The sequence below is a fragment of the Rhagoletis zephyria genome, unplaced genomic scaffold, assembly GCF_001687245.7.
Source record: "Rhagoletis zephyria isolate East Lansing unplaced genomic scaffold, Rhagoletis_zephyria_1.1 Rzeph_scaffold_01203, whole genome shotgun sequence".
Taxonomy (NCBI): Eukaryota; Metazoa; Arthropoda; class Insecta; order Diptera; family Tephritidae; genus Rhagoletis; species Rhagoletis zephyria.
In genome coordinates, this window is record NW_016158287.1 from 1 (window position 1) to 8,293 (window position 8,293).

The 8,293-nt window shown below is 42.4% G+C and overlaps 1 long non-coding RNA gene across 1 annotated transcript; it reads left to right on the plus strand.

Annotated features, from left to right (window-relative positions):
• The first annotated feature begins 7,132 nt into the window (after positions 1-7,132).
• LOC108363155 (uncharacterized) lies at positions 7,133-7,806 on the plus strand. The gene is made up of 2 exons (XR_001847570.1): positions 7,133-7,304; positions 7,365-7,806. It is a non-coding gene; the product is annotated as an uncharacterized LOC108363155 (long non-coding RNA).
• The last annotated feature ends 487 nt before the right edge of the window (positions 7,807-8,293 follow it).

Here is an 8,293-nt window from a genome sequence, read left to right on the forward strand (position 1 = left end):
AGGTAGTTGCCTACTATAGCCGGTCGATTGGAAAACCAGAGAGGAACTACTGCGTAACTCGGAGAGAACTACTAGCGTTGGTGGACTGCGTCAAACATTTCCACAAGTACCTCTATGGGCAACGTTTCCGAGTCCGAACGACCATGCAGCGCTGAAGTGGCTACTACAGTTTAAGAATCCAGAAGGACAGCTAGATCGGTGGATTGAGGACTGCAAAGTTATGACTTCGCTATTGAGCACCGCAAGGGAAGTGTCCACGGTAATGCTGATGCCATGTCCCGCCGACCATGTAGCCTGGAATGTAAACACTGCTCAAAAGCTGAAGGCAAAGAGGACATTATAGACGTCGTCTAACGACAATAACACCAGCGGAAGAGTGGAAGGAAGGACAGCTACGAAAGTGTCAGCAGGAAGATCCTGATCTGGAGCTTTTGATGCATGGACTGGAGGTGGACAGAAGACCAACCAAGGAGCAAATGGCAGCGGAAAGCCCCATCGCAAAGGCGTACTGGGCCCAATGGAACAGCTTAAGATTAATATCTGTCTGTTTGCATAGGGTATGGGAAAGCGGAGATGGCCAGTGCTCCCGCAACCTGATAGTAGTTCCAAGGGTAAGAATTCCGGATGTACTCAAGGAATTCCACAATGGTCCTAGTGGAGGGCACCTGGGAATCACGAAGACCCTGGAGAAGGTTAAGCAGAGGTTCTATTGTGTTGGTTGTCGGCAATCGGTCGCAGAGTGGATTGCTAACTGCGCGGAGTGTATTGAAGCTAAAGGGCAGAAATCCAGAAGTCATGGCCAGATGAAGCAGTATAACTCCGGTGCACCTTTTTAGCGGATTGCCATGGATGTAGCCGGTCCATTTCCTATGAGCGCACAGGGAAAAAAATACGTCCTTGTGGTTATGGACTACTTTAGCAAATGGCCGGATGCATACCCGATTCCAAACCAGGAAGCTAAAACAGTAGCGGAGGTATTCACCTACAATTGGGTTGCGAGATACGGTGTACCTATAGAGCTGCACTCTGACCAGGGAAGAAATTTTGAATCGGCGGTGTTCCAAGAGATGTGCCAGATACTGGGTATCCGGAAAACTCGAACGACGGCTCTTCATCCCCAATCAGATGGCATGGTGGAACGGTTCAACCGAACCCTGGAAGAGCATTTGCGGAAGGTCGTGGACAAGAATCAAAAAGATTGGGATGTCCGCATACCCTTGTTCCTGATGGGATACCGGTCAGCAGTGCATGAAATAACGGGTAAAACTCCTGCATGGGTAATATTCGGCAGTGAGCTCCGTTTGCCTAGTGATCTGAAGTTTGGGGTGACTGGTGATGCTAGAAGGATTGGAAAAGAGACGTCAAACATCCTGGAAGAGGAGCTGAGAGAGATACATGCTCTTGTGAGACAGCGCACACAAATTATGAGTGACAAGATGAAAGCCAGGTATGATAAGGCGATGTATTCCGAGGGTTTCCAGGAAGGAGATTTGGTGTTGCTGTACAATCCACAACGAAAGAAAGGTTTGTCCCCAAAACTACAATGCAACTGGGAAGGTCCGTATAAGGTCGTAAAACGGCTAAATGACGTAGTGTATCGGATCCAGACCGTTGGGAGACCAAGAAACAAGATGAAGGTGGTCCACTTGGAAAGGCTTGCAGCGTTTGGAACCGCAAGTGNAAGATGAAGGTGGTCCACTTGGAAAGGCTTGCAGCGTTTGGAACAGAAAGTGTGTCTGATCGGGACGATCAACCTTTCGATTCGAACTACAGAGTAAGGGCCCTGACCTATGGTAGATTTTCCAAGTCTAAAGCTGCACTGATAAGGCCCAATCAGTTCGTTGACGGCGGGCTTCAGTCTTTCACGCAATACGCTCGATAAGGCTGATCCCGCGGTAGTTGGCGCAAATGGAGGAGTCGCCTTTCTTTTGGATTGGGCAGAGCACACTTAAATTCCAGTCGTCGGGCATGCGTTCATATGACCATATTCTGCATAAGAGTTGATGCATGCACGTTATCAACTCCTCTCCGACGTACTTGAATAGTTCAGCTGACAGGCTTTCAGCTCCATCAGCTCTATTGTTTTTCAAGCGCGCTATTGCTATTCGTACCTCGTCATAGTCATCGACTCCGTCATCATCCACCGGGGGGCGGGTTCGTCTTCTCCACAACTTTCAGAGCTGTTACCATTCAGTAGGGTCGAAAAGCGCTACCTCCATAATTTTTGTATGTTCTGGACATCAGTTACTAGGTCGCCATTGTTGTTCTTAAAAGAGTTCGCCCTGGCCTTAAAAACTTCCAGAAATTGCAAAACTCTCTGGTAAAATTTTCGGGAGTTTTTCCTGTCGGCCAACATTTCAAGTTCTTCGTACTCACGTATTTCGGTCCCTATCTTCTTAATGCGGCAAATGCGTCTCGCTTCCTTCTTCAGCACCTTGTAACGGTCCCACATGGCTCGCGTTGCGCCCGATCGCAGCGTGGCCCTATAGGCGGCATCCTTTTTCTCTGCAGCTTCTTGACACTCTTTATCGTACCAGTTGTTCTCTTGGCCTCGCTGAAATCCGATTACTTCTTCGGCGGCTTTACTTAATGAACAGGAAATAAGGTTAGACTGCTCGCATAAGTCGGTTTGTTAAAGAGTGCTCTCTGAGAGCAGGTGTGAGAGTTGAGTAGCGAATGCATTGGCCTTCTGTTGTGATTGTAGCTTTTCGACGTTAAGCTTTCCTTGCATTGTTGGGCGCACATTTTTTGCTGCACAGAGGCGAGTGCGTATCTTGGCTGCAATAAGATAGTGGTCCGAGTGGTCCCTCCCTCGGAGTGTACGTACATCTAAAACACTGGAAGCATGCCTTCCGCCTATCATAACATAATCGACTTGGTTTCTCTTTTTTCGATCTGGAGACATCCATATAGCTTGGTGGATCTTTTTGTGCTGNCACCGGGGGGCGGGTTCGTCTTCTCCACAACTTTCAGAGCTGTTACCATTCAGTAGGGTCGAAAAGCGCTACCTCCATAATTTTTGTATGTTCTGGACATCAGTTACTAGGTCGCCATTGTTGTTCTTAAAAGAGTTCGCCCTGGCCTTAAAAACTTCCAGAAATTGCAAAACTCTCTGGTAAAATTTTCGGGAGTTTTTCCTGTCGGCCAACATTTCAAGTTCTTCGTACTCACGTATTTCGGTCCCTATCTTCTTAATGCGGCAAATGCGTCTCGCTTCCTTCTTCAGCACCTTGTAACGGTCCCACATGGCTCGCGTTGCGCCCGATCGCAGCGTGGCCCTATAGGCGGCATCCTTTTTCTCTGCAGCTTCTTGACACTCTTTATCGTACCAGTTGTTCTCTTGGCCTCGCTGAAATCCGATTACTTCTTCGGCGGCTTTACTTAATGAACAGGAAATAAGGTTAGACTGCTCGCATAAGTCGGTTTGTTAAAGAGTGCTCTCTGAGAGCAGGTGTGAGAGTTGAGTAGCGAATGCATTGGCCGTCTGTTGTGATTGTAGCTTTTCGACGTTAAGCTTTCCTTGCATTGTTGGGCGCACATTTTTTGCTGCACAGAGGCGAGTGCGTATCTTGGCTGCAATAAGATAGTGGTCCGAGTGGTCCCTCCCTCGGAGTGTACGTACATCTAAAACACTGGAAGCATGCCTTCCGCCTATCATAACATAATCGACTTGGTTTCTCTTTTTTCGATCTGGAGACATCCATATAGCTTGGTGGATCTTTTTGTGCTGGAACCTAGTACTACATAATACAATGTTTCGGGCCCCGGCGAAGTCGATCAGCCTCAGTCCGTTATCGGACGTTTCGTCGTGGAGGTAGAATTTTCCGACAGTGGCGCCAAAGATCCCTTCCTTGCCAACCTTGGCATTTACATAGTCAAGCACGATTTTTATATCGTGTCGTTATCCTTGGACGTCTCGTCCTTCTCTTCCGTCGGAGCATGGACACAGATGAGCGAGATGTTGAAGAATCTCGCTTTGATGCGGATTGTGGCTAGGCGTTGACTAAGAGGGTGAACTCCAGTACTCAGCGACGGAGTCTCCCTCGCACCAGAAATGCAACACCGAATTTGCGCTCATTTACGTGGCAACTGTAGTAGAAGTCGCAAGACACAACGTTACCTTGCCTCCCATCCAAATGTGCATCGTATTTCTTGGATGGCGGTGATGTCAACCTTAGGCCCCTATTATGATTTGCATTCGATCTTCACCTGTGGTCGAAACTGCTGATCCAAGGAATTTTAATTTGGTATTATGACCCTCATTCAATGAAGAATAGCGCTATTGTGGACTTCGTTCGTTTAGGTTGTTCACAATGGTATATTTTTCACCGCTGAGAAGCTTTGTTTACAAATCGGGCAAACTAAATAGTGTGCTTATACATCTGTATGTAAATTTGCGCAAATTAGAATGAAATAAAAAATAAAGCGAGTTTATAAAAAACGTGATAAAAATGAGTACAACGGAGTGCTGGTTCAACGATTCGCCAATAGAGGATGAGAACTTAGTGAACTGGCCAGTAGTAGAAAATGTTTAAGAGAGTTTAAGTGTAGACATCGGAATATATTTTGACATAGAATATATTTAAGAAATTTGTCTACAGATTTATTCTAAACTTTCGACTATCTAAGAGGCCTTTCTGAGCCAAATCTTTTTAAAATATTTTAAAACTATCAACAGCTCTACGATATTGTTCTCAGAGATCGTGCCAACTGAGTATTGGGATTTTCTTTCACAAGTAAAACCGGCCTTTCGAGCTTGTGGTTTGTATTCACGACATTAAAACTGCATGGAATTAATAAAATTTGTTTAAAATTAGTGTCTAGCTGCCAAAAAGTAAGGAAACAAATGCAAAATTATACATTTTTAAGAATTTTCTAACACATCGCTACACCATCGAAAGCAAAATTCTGTTCGACAGAATTTCACTTTCGATCTTCGATAACCAGCGAATAACCAGGTGGATACCCTCAAATCATAGTCGTTTATACGTTTGCCGTGGTCGTCATCAATGTAAGGGGTTCTCATCCAAGGCATGTTTGAATTTTTCATTGGGCGGGGTTTTAACGTGCCGGGCGGGAGGTTTTACGCCTTCTCACTTTAGCGCGCTCCCAAACGGGTGTTTGGTCGTTACCCGGAGGATACGTGGATATAAATATCCGATAAAGACATAGTGCAGCGAACTAAAATTTAGCGGAGGAGCGCTGGGTTGGCCACGTCGTTCGAATGGACAGAAACGCTCCTGCTCTGAAAGTATTCAACGCCGTTCACGATGCTGGTAACAGGGGAAGAGGAAGGCCTCGACTGGGTGGGAAAGACCAGGGCTCGAATCGTCACATACGATATCGTACTATTCGTCACGTAAAAGTACATTTTTCGGATCATGACATACGTGAACGTACTCTTTGTCCCATTCAGCTTATACTGCCTGACGTATCACGTAATTTTCTTTCGTATCGTTTGCGATCCGTGAACGGATGTGACGATTCGTCCCAGGTGAAGGCCTTGTCTTCACATGGCATTTCCAATTGGCGTTAGTTGGCACAGAAGAGAAATTACAGGCGTGGTTTTGGACCCGGCCAAAATCACTTAGGCGGTTACAGCGCCAATAAAGAAGAAAAAGAATAAAGACGAATTGTGGAGCAATCAAATCAAAATCAAAATTCGTGGTATTACATTCTGAGAAGTGTTTATGCAAACTTGGTTAATTCGATGCGCCGAAGAGGCTCAATAAGCTATTGAAAAAATAATATTTTTGTAAGAATTTTTGGGTCAAAGTATAATTTATATAGAAACTAGCAATTACCCGGCGTGCTTCGCTGTGCCTTAAATGTATTTTTGTGTTGTAACTCTCCCCCTAAGCTCTTATGGCCTCATTTACAAAATATTTTTAAAGAACTTTATGAAGTTAGATTAAAAAAAAATCGATCTATGAAGCATTGTTTATTTTTTTTTTAGTTAATATATTTTCGAAGGTAATTGGAAAATATGTAAAGAACCGACTTTCTCTTGGAAATTTAATTTATAATCTTATAACTGGAGTCTACTATCGCACCCTTTCCTCAAACGTGTATTGATTCAATATTCAAATAACGTATATTTATATAATTTGAAAAAATCTCCCTACTATACAAATATGTACAGCAATATTAACTAATATTTTCAAATGTTGTGAGAGGGAGTAACAAAACAAAATTACTTTTAAGGCGCAGCGAAGCACGCCGGGTATTCGCTAGTGTCACATGAAATTAACTGAGCAAAGTACAATGAATAGCTGTTAAACAATGGCACCATCTACTTTAAATGAAACATACTTATTTTCGTGAGGGATACTCACACCATATACTTTTCTATTGAAATTTTTCCTGAATTTTCTTAGCTATAAACCTCCAACGAATGCAAAACCGTGGAAATCGGTTCGTGCGTTCTGGAGTTATAGCGACAGGAAGGAAAACCCTACTTATTTTTATATTAATTTTTATACTAAAGAAGATTAAAGAACTGTCCGCATTACATAATTTTATTTTTCATAAAAACGGTATTCATGAATTTTTAAATATTTTTTTTATTTGCTTCCGCATATTTTTGACACAACAGCTTTCATTTTATGCCCATATTAAACAAATACAGCCTAAGTTTACCCGGGTCCACGTTTTGGTCTGTATCTCGAGACCCTAGTCACCCAGCTATATGAAAAGTGCTCAGTCTTAAAGCATTCATGAACAGCTTTCATTTGATACCCATATTGAACAAATACACCCAAGGTTACCCAGGTCCTCGTTTTGGTCTATATCTCGAGACCCTAGTTATTTTTTAAAAATTTTCTTTGCTACAAGCCTCACGGAGCCCGAGCCCTTTTCAACGAATGTAAAACCGTGGGAATCGGTTCCGCGGTTCTTGAGTTATAAGATTACCAAGGAAATGTAACTTCTTTTTATAGCCGAGCGCACTTGTGCACAAGGGTATATTAATTTTGTTCACATAACGGTTGTTTGTAACAGCCAAAACGAATCGAGATAGATATAGACAAATGTATACATAAATGATCAGGATGAAAAAAGAAATCGATTAAGCCATGTCTGTCTGTCCGTCCGTCGTGGACGATATTTGTGGGCCAAGAGCTGATAGTTTTTTATTGAATTCAAGAAAAAGAAAACTTTTAAAGTTTAAAAGAAGAAGATTTCTTATTAAAAGGCTATCGCTAAAGCGAAAAATACCTTAAAAAGAGACATTTTTTAAAACAATAAAAGCCTTTCCCGAGGACATATTTTATTCTCATTTTCGGATGAATTGGTCCACTTTCAATGTAAGTTTTTACATGTTTTAGCACAAGTAGTACTTTCTAATCAAAGTTATTTTAATTAAGGCTTTGAAAGACGCTTTGTCTCCAACTTGGGTAACTGCAAGGTTTGGCCGCTGTGGTCATTCATTAGAAAAATGTCTATACGTAACGTTATGGAAGCTATGCAATAGCAGGGGCACCTTCCGCCAGTTTTCGGATCGTTTCAACATTGCGAGGGGAACAGCGTACTCTCTGTTCATCAAAACAATCAAAGCCATTTGTAATTTGAAAAGCGAAATTAAATGGCAATCTGTTGAATATCAGCAAACTCTCATGACGAATTTTGAAAACAGCAGAGAAAATCCGTTTCCTTTCGTAATTGGATGTTTACTAGATGGAAGAGATATACTTATGTACTTCCATATAATTAGTTTACTTTTCTAAATTTTCTTACTGAACACGGAATAAATCGTTTTTTTAGACTTCATTTTCATTTAATTTAATTTAATAAAATATATTAAATTAACATCACATGGTTTCAATAATAAAAATAAAAAAAGATTTCAATCTAGAAAGGTTAAAAAGGTACATTTCACAGCTTCATCTTATGACTAATAAAAAATAAATTCAAAATCTACTTTTGCAGACATCGGTTCAATATTGATTTGAATTCCAGCAACGCTTGGATTCGCTCTTTCTCCAGTGAAAGTTTCTCCCTCTCCACAGCCATTGCTTCGTCATGTCGGGTTTGCTCTTTAATAGCTTCTTCTTCAAAAAACTTTAATATTTCGCTGTTTGGGTTTCTCCGAGGATGTGGTGCTCTACGACTTGAAGTCGGTGGAGAATTGGGTGGCTCAACATTACCTTCTTCTAATGGCGGCGACGATGGTAGCTCCAACGACGCTTGCAGATTTTGTGGCGGAGGATTGATGGAGTGCCTGGTACCATACAGCTCGTCAAAATCTTCAAAATATAGCCAAGATGTTGCTTCCCTACCGGAGGAATTATTGCGC